This window comes from Hemitrygon akajei, chromosome 2 (genome assembly GCF_048418815.1).
Source record: "Hemitrygon akajei chromosome 2, sHemAka1.3, whole genome shotgun sequence".
Taxonomy (NCBI): domain Eukaryota; kingdom Metazoa; phylum Chordata; class Chondrichthyes; order Myliobatiformes; family Dasyatidae; genus Hemitrygon; species Hemitrygon akajei.
The window spans coordinates 5,973,696-5,986,120 of NC_133125.1; positions in this window are offsets into that span (position 1 = coordinate 5,973,696).

Genomic DNA, 12,425 nt, shown 5'->3' on the forward strand with positions numbered 1-12,425 from the left:
GGTCCATTGACATTGTGTCCTAGCTGTCTGCGTGATATGCAAGCCAGGGCAGTATGATGTGGAGAGTTCCCCCTCTCCATGTAGCAGATGAATCCAAAGGAACAGAAGAGGCCGATACAGTTTGACACAAGCGACGTGACACAAGTTGCCAGTCAGTGTTGAACTCAACGTAGGACTGCCTTAGGGACTCCAACTCAGGACATCCCCAGGGCTTGCAGCCGAAGCTTTCCCCATGAGTGGGTATAGCCACGAGGCAGCGTAGGTTTGAGGTCAGAATTTTCCTTCAGCTAGATGAGATTCCAACCATGGCTGACGAGCCCAAAGCAAGGGGTTTTAAGGTGCCAGTAACCTGCCTTTGCCCCTTCTCCTGTCAGTTCCACTGGGCTTAGTTACTAAGCCACGTGTGAAAGCCAGGAATTGGATTTGGTTGTCCGGGACTATTTGAGCTGTGCGCCATTGGGAGCATTTAATGGGTAGTGGGGGCTTATGCCCACTAACTGCCCTGGCTATGACAACCCTCAGGAACCAGAACTTTATAATGCTATCATTTTGGAACCAAGAACAAGAGGGAGACCCAACCTCAGAACTGTTAAGGGGTGAAATTTTCACAGGGTTGATAGATTAGGGTTACTTAGGTCACATTTAGTTAGAAGTCACAGATAATTCCATCAAGCTGTAAATCTTGAAAACGGGAACAAAGTGTGCCAAATAATTTATTGCTTTCTTCCATGGTTCCCTGTGTGTTCAATCCTTGCCTCCCTATGACCCTGCAAAGTAATTTTATTTTGACATTTGTTCTTTAAGCTGGGTCTTGAGTTTCACGATCATTACACACATGTGTAAATAATTACCAAAATTTCTCTCCCTCACTCTCTCATTTTGACTAATTGCTCAACTATTACCATTTCTGGATTTTACAGAGATGCATTGTACATGGCATGTTGCTGCATTTGGTTCTCATTAGGGAGGCTGCTCATTAGTAAACTAATTGGTCGTGATTCTGAGATAGTTTTCTTTTATTGTAAATGGAGAAAATATCTTCAGTAAGCCTGAAAGTAGCTTGTCACCAAGTTTAAGCTGGTATTACCCAAATATAAACACAACTGGTCTACAATTAACCTCAAAGCCAAATGACAGCAAGAATTACTATTCAACCAGCAGTCAAAGCTAATAGTGCAATAAGAACCAGTCAGAATACTCTGTATCTGGTCACTTGCTCTCTTAAATAAACTATACAAAATAAAGCACAAGGTCAGAATTTCCTCATCTTTCTCACTGTTTCTGCTTTGACGATCTTTTCCATTTTAAAAACACATTATCCAGGAAAACAAATTCCAAGAAAGGCTCAGAAATCTGAGCACAGGATGCTGCCTGACAAGCTGGTTCCTCCAGCATTTTGTGAAGAGCTTTTCAAGTCAGGGTTTATTTACTTATTTAGAGATATAGCCTGGAATAGGCCCTTCTGGCCCTTTGAACAACATTGCCCCAGCAACCCCCAATCTAATCACAGGACAATTTTACAAATGATCAAGTAACCTGCCTGGTACGCCGTTGGGCTGTGGGAGGAAACGGGCGCACCCAGGGAAAAGCCACACATTCCACGGGGACAGAGTAATAGCATCGCGCCAACCATTACAGTACTGAAGCACCTCAAAGTTTATGCATTGAGTTACTGCCACATGATTAGCTGATTAGATCTCTGTATTGACAAACAGGTGTTCAGGGGTTTGTATGTAGTGAAATCTTCAGTATCTCAACATCCAGAATTTCATCCATTAAACATGGGAGAAAAAGAATTGTCATTTAAACAGAGCTTTATCAAGACTCTCAAAATCATCTCAAGATGTTTCACATAAAATGAGTTGTTCTAAAATGCTATTATTGCTTTTATATAGATTGCTTTGTTTCTCTTACCATTTCATAGGTAACAGATGTGATATTTCATACACTTGAAAAATATTCTTCAGAGTCTAATCTTTGTTTATTTGGGAAGTATTTTTAATGCAGGCAATATCCTACCATCAGGCAGGAGGTACCGGAGCATTAGGACAGGAACCAACTTCTTCATTCAGGCCGTGAAACAACTGAACTGCCTGCCACCACCCAGGTCTCACTGTGCATGAAGTGTCAGTAGCATTATACTATTTACTTTTTAACTTGTGTTGTATATGCTCCTTATTATTTCAAGTCATAGAAAATCACAGCACAGGAGCAGGCTCCTCAGTCCATGCTGAACCATTTAAGCTGCCTAGTCACATCGACCTGCACTGGGTCCATAGTCCTCCATATCCCTACATAGAAACATAGAAAACCTACGGCACAATACAGGCCCTTTGGCCCACAATGCTGTGCTGAACATGTCCTTACCTTAGAAATTACCTAGGGTTACCCATAGCCTTCTATTTCTCTAAGATCTATGTACCTATCCAGGAGTCTCTTAAAAGACCCTATCGTTTCCACCTCTGCCACCGTTGCTGGCAGCCCATTCCACACACTCACCACTCTCTGCATAAAAAAACTTACCCCTGACATCTCCTCTGTACCTTCTTCCAAGTACCTTAAAACTGTGCCCTCTCGTGCTAGCAATTTCAGCCCTGGGAAAAAGCCTTTGGCTATCCACATGATCAATGCCTCTCATCATCTTGTACACCTCTATCAGGTCACCTCTCATCCCCTGTCACTCCAAGGAGAAAAGGCCGAGTTCACTCAACCTACAATATTCTCATAAGGCGTGCTCCCCAATCCAGGCAACTACTTGTAAATCTCCTCTGTACCCTTTCTATAGTTTCCACATCCTTCCTGTAGTGGTATGACTAGAACTGAGCACAGTACTCCAAGCGGGGTCTGACCAGGGTCCTATGTAGCTGTAACATTACCTCTCAGCTCTTGAACTCAATTCCATGGTTGATGAAGGCCAATACATCATATGCCTTCTTAATTACAGAGTCAACCTGCGCAGCTGCTTTGAGTGTCCTATGGACTCGGACCCCAAGATCCCTCTGTTCCTCCACACTACCATGAGTCTTACCATTAATACTTTTCCACTATTACACTTCATTGGTCCTATTCTCTCACATCTTATCCTCTTGCTCTTAACATACTTGTACAATGCCTTGGGGTTTTTCTTAATCCTGGTTGCCAAGGCCTTTTCATGGCCCCTTCTGGCTCTCCTAATTTCAATTTTAAACTTGTTCCTACCAGCCTTATAATTTTCTAGATCTCTATCATTACCTAGTTTTTTGAACCTTTCATAAGCTTATTTCTTCTTAACTAGATTTTCAACAGCCTTTGAACATTGTGGTTCCTGTACCCTCCCATCTTTTCTCTGTCTCATTGGAATGTACCTATGCAGAATGCCACGGAAATATCCCCTGAACATTTGCTGCATTTCTGCCGTACATTTCCCTGAGAACATCTGTTCCCAATTTATGCTTCCAAGTTCCTGCCTGATAGCTTCATATTTCCCCTTACTCTAATTAAACACTTTCCTAATTTGTCTGCCCCTATCCCTCTCCAATGCTATGGTAAAGGAGATAGAATTGTGATCACTATCTCCAAAATGCTCTCCCACTGAGAGACCTGACACCTGACCAGGTTCATTTCCCAATACCAGATCAAGTATAACCTCTCCTCTTGTAGGCTTATCTACATATTGTGTCAGAATATCTTCCTGAACACACCTAACAAACTCCACCCAATCTAAACCCTTTGTTATAGGAGATAGCAATCAATACTGGGGAAATTAAAATCTCCCATCATGCCAAAACTGTTATTATTGCACTGTTCCAGAATCTGTCTCCCTATCTGCTCCTCAATGGCCCTGTTACTATTGGGTGGTCTATAAAAAACACCCAATAGAGTTATTGACCCTTTCCTGTTCCTAACCTCCACCCACAGAGACTCCATAGACAATTCTTCCATGACTTCCTCCTTTTCTGCAGCCATGACACTATCTCTGATCAGCAGTGCCACACCCCCACTTCTTTTGCCTCCCTCCCTGTCCTTTCTGAAACATCTATCGCCTGGCACTTTAAAAAGCCAATCCTGTCCCTGAGCCATCCAAGTCTCTGTAATGACCACAATATCATAGCTCCAAGTACTGATCCACGCTCTAAGCTCATCTGCTTTGTTCATGATGCTTCTTGCGTTTAAAATAGACACGTCTCAAGCCTTCGGTCTGAGTGCGTCCCTTCTCTATCATCTGCCTATTCTCCCTCTCACACTGTCTACAAGCTTTCACTAGTTGTGAGCCTACCACCTCTTCCTCCGTCTCTTCAGTTCATTTCCCACCATCCCCCCCCCCCCCACCCCAGTAATTCTAGTTTAAACTCTCCCCAATAGCCTTAGCAAACCTCCCTGCCAGGATATTGGTCCCCCTCGGATTCAAGTGCAACCCGTCCTTATCATACAGGTCACACCTTCTCCAAAAGAGGTCCCAATGATCCAGAAATCTGAATCCCTGCCCCCTGCTCCAATCCCTCAGCCACGCATTTATCCTCCACCTCATTCTATTCCCATACTCACTGTTGCATGGCACAGGCAGTAATCCCGAGATTACTACCCTTGTGGTCCTGCTTCTCAGCTTCTTTTATAACTCCACGTATTCTGTTTTCAGGACCTCCTCCCTTTTCCTACCTACATCATTGGTACCAATATGTACTATCCATGTACCTATCCAAACTTCTTTTAAATGTTGAAAATGAGTTCACATGTACCATTTGCACTGGCAGCTTATTCCAGACTCTCACAACCCTCTGAGTGAAGAAGTTTCCCAAACTTCTCCTTAAATGTTTCACCTTTCATCCTTAATCCATGACCTCTATTCGTAGTCCCAGCAACCTGCTTGCACTTCTCCTATCTATGCCCTTCATAATTTTGTGTACCTCTTCCAAATTTCCTTTCAACCTTCTACGTTCCAGGGAATAAAGTCCTAACCTATTCAATCTTTCCTTACAACTCAGGTCCTCCAGATCCGGCAACATCCCTGTAAGTTTTCTCTGTACTCTTTCAACATTATTCACATCTTCCCTGTAGGCAGGTGACCCAAACTGCAATGCTCAGTTATTTGTGGTATGTGATATGTGTGAGGTATCTGTGCTGTGTAGTCCACCTTGCTCCGGAGGAATATTGGTTCATTTGGTGGTATACGTGTATACGATTGAATAACTATAAGCTGAACTTGAACTTGGTATTAACTTTTTAGCCCACAATAATATAATCAGTACATTAGGCAGCCGTCAGTGAGGCCCTGCTGTATAGGCTTCATTTCCCTTGCTTCTATCACTCTCCCTGCTTTTGACTTTGTACTTTTAATCATTTTCATTTGCTTCTCTTACACACAAGAGATTCTGCAGATGTTGGAAATCCAGAGCAACACACACAAAATGCTGGAGGAACGCAGCAGGTCAGGCTGCATCTACAGAGGGGAATAAACAGATGAATTTTTGGGGCTGTGATCTTCAATACCTGGAAAGGACAGAGGTCAGAAGTCAGAAATAGAAGGTGAGGGGAGGGGAGGAAATACGAGCCAGCTGGAAGAGGATTGCTGGAAACAGTAACGGGCTGAAGAAGAAGGAATCTGATAGGAGAAAAGGAAGGAGAGGGGCAGCAGAGGGAGGTAATGGGGGGTGAGAAGTGGAGGGGTGAGAGGAAAGCCAAGAGACAGGGAATGACAAAAGACCATAAGACGCAGGAACAGAATTGAACGATTCTGCCGATCAAGTCTGCTCTGTCAGTCCATCGTTATCCCTCTCACCTCCAGTCTCCTGCCTATTTTCTGCAATTTCTAACACCCCGACTACCCAAAAACCTGTCGGTACCCACTTTAAAGATATGCAACGGCCTCCACAGCTGTCTGTGCCAATGAATCCACAGGTTCACCATTCTCTGGAAAATGTAATTTCTCCTCATCTCTGCTTTAAAGGGCTGAGGGTGATAGGTTTCTGATTAACCAGAGCATTAAGGGCTATGGGGATAAGGCAGGAAATTGAGGCTGAGGGGGAAATGGATCAGTGATGATTAAAAGGCAGAGCAGACTCAATAGGCCAAATGGCCTAATTCTGCTCCTATATATTATGGTCTTAAATACATAGGAAAATAGAAAACCTATGGCACAATACAGGCCCTTTGGCCCACAAAGATGTGCTGAACATGTCCTTACCTTAGAAATTACCTAGGGTTACCCATAGCTCTCTATTTTTCTAAGCTCCATGTACCTATCCAAGAATCTCTTAAAAGACCCTATCGTATCCGCCTCCACCACTGTCACCAGCAGCCCATTACACACACTCACCACTCTCTGAGTAAAAAAAAACTTACCCCTGACATCTCCTCTATCTACTTCCAAGCACCTTAAAACTGCGCCCTCTCATGTCAGCCATTTCAGCCCTGGGAAAAAGCCTCTGACTATCCACATGATCAATGCTTTATGGAAAAGGCAAAGATCTGGAGAAGAAGGATCCTGATGGGAGAGGGGGGTAGACCATGGGAGAAAGGGGAGGGGGGGACCCAAGGGGAGGTGATGGGTAGGTGAGGAGAAGAGGAAGGAGGCCAGAGTGGGGAAATTAAGAGGGAAAGGAAAGAGAAAAAATTACCAGCAGGATACATGAGAACGTTTGTTTTACAAAATGATATGCAAATTTAATTTGTATGGTTTTGAAATGTCACAAATATAAAACTAGACATTACATTGAAAAAAGATCCTGGCTGTTGTTTCGATTTGTTTCACTCTTATTCAAAAGTATCAGTGGCGAACGCCAATGGCCATTCAACCCAATGCAGAATTTCCCCTCATCTTAAATCCTAGGCTGCCACCTAGTGTCCATTAATAGAGTTGCTTCCTGCCTTATTATCACATTTTTCAACTTCAAGATTGCTGCATTTGGTAAATCAACATTATGCAAGAATTGAACTTTTACTTAGAAATTGTAAACTAGAAGTTGTATTAGCCTTTGATCTACTGTGGGGCAGCATAGGAGTGTGGTGGTTAGCACAACGTTTTGCAACAGCCAGCTGTAAGATCAGGTGTCAATTCCTGTTATGGTCTGTACGGAGTTTGTATGTTCTACCCATAACCACGTGGGTTTCCTCGGGGTGTTCCAATTTCCTTCCACATTTCAGAGACGTACAGGTAAGGGTTAGTGAGTTGTGGGCTATGTTGGTGCTGGAAACATTGTGGCGCTTGCAGACTGCCCAGCACAATCCTCACTGATCTGATTTAACACAAAGGACACATTACACTGAATGTTCCAACGTACATGTGACAACTAAAGCCAATCTTTAAATCTTTAAAGCAAAATAAAATCAGCCACACTGTGAGGAACATGTATTGCTCAAAAATAAAGCACGTATTAATCTTGCTTTATGACTTAAGTCAATCTGAATAATTCGCTTACAAAATTAACATATTGTTTAAAAAGAATAAAACTGAAACAGTGTACCAGGGCATGACTATAAGACAATAACCTTGTCATATGCAATAATGTACAGAATTATCCCTGTCAATCCATGGGTGTTAAAGAAGGCTGCCATTAAGCTGACAGTATTCAACCTATCATCCTGAACTGACTGCTTAAATTGTAACAACCCCACCTTCTGTCAGTCTCTGCATTCAACCATCAGGGCAACTAACCTGTCTGCTAAAATCAATTTTTGTTCAGTAATATTCTTCATTTTGTAGGTAGAAGCCATTTTCCCTCTGCTGCTAATCACATTAAAACATAAAGTACCATCTTATATCTGACATTTAATTCCACACTCTAATGAATCAGAATCAGGTTTAATATCACAGGCATATGTTGTGACAATGGTTGTTTTGCGGCAGCAGTACACTGCACTATGTACAGTAATAATAAAAACTGTAAATTACAAAAGGCATATATTTTTTAAAAATTAATTAAGTTGTGCAAAAAGAGGAGGAAATAATGAGGTTCGTGAGTTCATTGACCATTCAGAAATTTGAATAGTAAAATCTAAATGTCTAACTGCAAGAAAATGCGTCTTCACATTTTCCGGTAATCAACTGCTTCACTCATATTGCTTAAGGGTGACTTTTAAATTTATTTTCTAGCATTGTATGTCTGTTTTCTTTTTTCTCAGGCTATAAAGAATCAGCTTTGGAGCGGAAGAGATCATTGGTCCTGCTGAAACCCCACAAAGCCTTTTGCATGGTCTTAGATAATTTTAGGATTATTTCCGATATCAAGCAAATTAGGAACAGTTTAGGCATCGTGTACACTATACCAACCATTTCATCCCTCACTTTTCTATCAACAGTATTGTTCTACAAGCCTTGAACACATAATAATGTTTGAGGATTTTGAAAAACGCATTATAAGACAGAGAATATAAAAGACAGTTTCTGTAAAAAGAAGAACTGTGGTATTTCCCTTATATTACTGTACTCACTACCCAGGTCTCATCACATGGTGTTATTCTGCTTACTTTTAATGTGTATCTTATATATACATTATTATTTCAAAGTTGAAAGTAAATTTATTATCAAAATACATATAATTCACCATTTTCAACCCTTAGATTTATTTTCTTGCAAGCATTGACGATACATACGAGAAACACGATAGAATCAATGAAAAAGCATGCCCAACAGGACAGACAAATAACCAATGAGAAAGAACATAATAAACTGTGCAAATAAAAAAAGAGAAAAAAGAGAAATAATAATAAATAAATATGCTATAAATATCGAGAATGTTAGATGAAGAGTCCTTGAAAGTGATTTAATCTACTTTTTTTATAAAGTTAATTATTATTAATTAAGTACATTAATTTATATAAAGGTAAGCTTACTTTATGTCTTTGTGTGTGAATTTTAGTTACTGTCTTGTGCACCTTGGTCCAGAGGAACATTGTTTTGTTTGCTGGTATACATGTGTACAGTTGAAGGACAATAAACTAAACTTGAACAGTAAAAAGCACAACCATCCAAAGATTGCATACATTTTAAAGCTTTCGAATTGTACTTTTTTTTAATGAGGCTAATGATCTCCAAAGTCTTGGAGAAAAAACATCCTGATTCCAAACTCAATTTGCTCTCTCCATTCACCCCATTTATCTGTCCTTCCTGTGAGAGTGTGAGGTTCCTCTGTATGCCAATTGACGTTGTAATTGTCCTGTGATTAGGCTCATTTTAAATAGGTGGGTTGTGCGGGTGGTGCAGCTTGTTAGGCCTGGAAGGTCTGCGCTGTATCTCCAAATAAATAAAATTCCATATGGAATGCAAGCAGTTCTATCTGGGAAATATTTAAATTCCATCTGGAGAAGATGATAGAGAAATGGCTGCTAAAGCCACTGAGAAAATGTCTAAAGGTGCATCCACTGTGCAGATGAGCAGGGAGATCCAATATTTTGACTCACTGACAGGAAGGACTGTAGGTATATTTACAAATCAGGGCAGTGATTAACTTGAAAACAGATCTCAGAAGGTGACTCGTCCTCTATCTGCATCAGCTGCCTTTCTCCTTCTGTATGGCAGGCTGCACTTTTAGGACATGCTGTTGGGGAGGCGTGGTTAACTGCAGTGCATTTTGTAGATGGTGCTGAATAAAGGTAGCAATGAGCTTCATTTATCACATGTACACCCAAGCATACAGTGGAATGCATCGTTTGCATGGATGACTCAAAATATCATCTGTTGTCAGCTTGAAGTTTCGATTGACTTTTAACACCTCTTGTGAATGGCAATTAATCTTGTAAGTAGGAATTCAAATAAATACAATTTACCAAATGATCAATATCAATAACTGATAAGCCAATTCTATATAAAAATAGCAGTTTTTTCTTCAGACCAGAACTGTGTGGGTGACAGGGGTCATGCTATTCGACTTTTAAAGAACAGTCTTAGGTGAGTGTTCCCACAAAATCATTCCCAATTAGAAGTCCTAGATGAACCATCCAGAAGAGCCAGATCAGAAGCATTCAGGTCTGACAACCAAAAACGGTATCTTCCAGGTACGATCTCCAGAAAGGTGAAAGAAAATTCCAGACTAAACCTGAATCAATGAAAGATGCCCAATGGCGGTGGCAGGGCTATTGCCTCCTATAAAGTGAAATCAAGTCATGTAGACGACAACAAGGCTTCAATTCCAGGTGAGCTCAATGCCTTTTATGCTGGCTTTGACCATCGAAACATGGAGGAACCTTCACCTACTCCCACAGCCCCCAATAACCCTGAGATTTCAGTCTCTGAGGTCGACATGAGAGCACCCTTCAGGAGGGTGAACCCACAGAAAACATCGAGCCCAGGTGGGGTACCTGGCCGAGTACTAAAGACCTGTCAACTGGATGGAGTGCTTACCAATATTCTTAACCTCTCATTTTTGCAGTCTGAAGTACCCACCTGCTTCAAGCACGCCTCAATCATACCAGCGCCTACGAAGAATATATTAACCTGCCTCAATGTCTACTGTCCAGTAGCACTTACATCCACAGTGATTACGTGTTTTGAGAGGTTGATGATGAAACATATACACTCCTGCCTGTGTCTACTGCATTTTGCCTGCTGGAGCAACAGGACAGCAACAGGTGCCATTTCATTGGCTTTTCACTCAACCCTGGAACATACGGACTGTGAGGATATATAAGCCGCGTGCTTAGTCCTCCATTCTACTCGCTTTACACTTATGACTGCATGGCTAAGCACAGCTTGAATGCGGATCCAAGTTTGCTGATGACATCACTGCCGTTGGCCGAATCACAGACGGTGACGAATCAGCATGTAGGAGGGAGAGTGAAAATCTGGCTGAGTGATGCCACAGCAACAACCTCTCACTCAGTGTCAGCAAAACCAAGGAGCTGATTGTCTAATTCAGGAGCGAGGAAACTGGAGGTTCATGAACCACCTTCATCCAGGGATCAAACATGCAGTGGGTCAGCAAATTTAAATCCCTCAAAGTTGTCATTTTGGAGGACCTGTCCTGGGCCCAGCACGTAAGTGCAAATATGAAGAAAGCAGATCAGTGCCTCTGCTTCCTCAGGAGTTTGCAAAGAATCGGCACAACATCTAAAGCTCCGGCAGACCTCTGTAAATGTGTGGTGGGGAGTATATTGACTAGCTGCGTCACAGCCTGGGTATGGAAACACCAATGTCGAGAATGGAAATGCTACAAAAAGTAGATAGCCAGTCCATCAGGGGTAAAGCCTTCCTCTCCATTGAGCACATCTGCATGGAGCACTATCGCAGGGACCCCACCATCCAGGTCATGCTCTAGTCTCACTGATTCCATCATGAAGGAGGTACAGGATCCTCAGGGTCCACGCCACCAGGTTCAGGAACAATTATTACCCCTCAGTTATCAGGCTCTTCAACCTAAGGAGATAATTTCACTCAACTTCACTCACCCCATCACTGAACTGTCCTCATAACCTATGGACTCACTTTCCATGACTCTTCATCTTGCATTCTCAGTTTGTTTTGCTTATTTATTGTTTCTTTCTCTTTCTTGTTGTATTTTGCACAGTTGGTTGGCTTTTGTACATTGGTCCTACTGGGTGCAGTTTTTCACAGGATCCCAGGATCTGTGCGAAAGGACTATTAAAACCTGACACTTTGGAAGGCCATGTCAGTCTTGTGCCTTCTGGATTTACTGTGTATGCCCGCAAGAAGACTAATCTCAGGGTTGTATATGGTGACATATATCTGTAACTGATAAAAAAAATACTTTGAACTTTGAACATTCAATAAAGAGCTGGCAAAACTTGGAAACACTGCCCATCACCACCCTCTGGTGCCCATCCTCCTTCCCTTTCTCCATTGTTCACGATCTTCTGTCAGATTCCTTCTTCAGCTTTTACTCCTTCCACCTAGCCTTTTACTTCATTCCCCCACTCCCACACACCCACCTTCTACCTTGTACTCCTCCCCTTCTCCCACCTTCTAATTCCAGTTTCTTCCCTCTTTCTTTCCAGTCCTGATGAAGGGTCTTGGCCCAAAACGTTGACTCTTAATTTCCCTCCATATTTGCGCCTGGCCAGCTGAGCTCCTCCAGCATTTTGTATGTGTGGCTCTGGATTTCCAGCATATGCAGAATGTATTGTGTTTGGGAGATGGTAATCTTTTTGTGGATCTCAGAGGTTTGTTTGTCATTGAAAATCACTTTGAATAGCAATGAATCTCTGGTCATGGTGAATCTCATTTGCATCATTCCACCCTCTCTCCACAAACCCATCACCCTTTACCTGCACTCTAGTTTACAGTGACCAATCAACCCATTAACCTGCTTGTCTTTGAAAGGTGGAAGGAAATCAGAGCACCTGGAAGAAACCACAAGGAAATGAACACTGGGGGTCAAATTTGAACCAGATCATAGTATCTGTGTGAAAGGACTATTAAAACCTGACACTTTGGAAGGTCAGGTGCATTGTTAATGGAAGGATTGTTAGCAGTGTGAAGGAACAGTGATATCTTT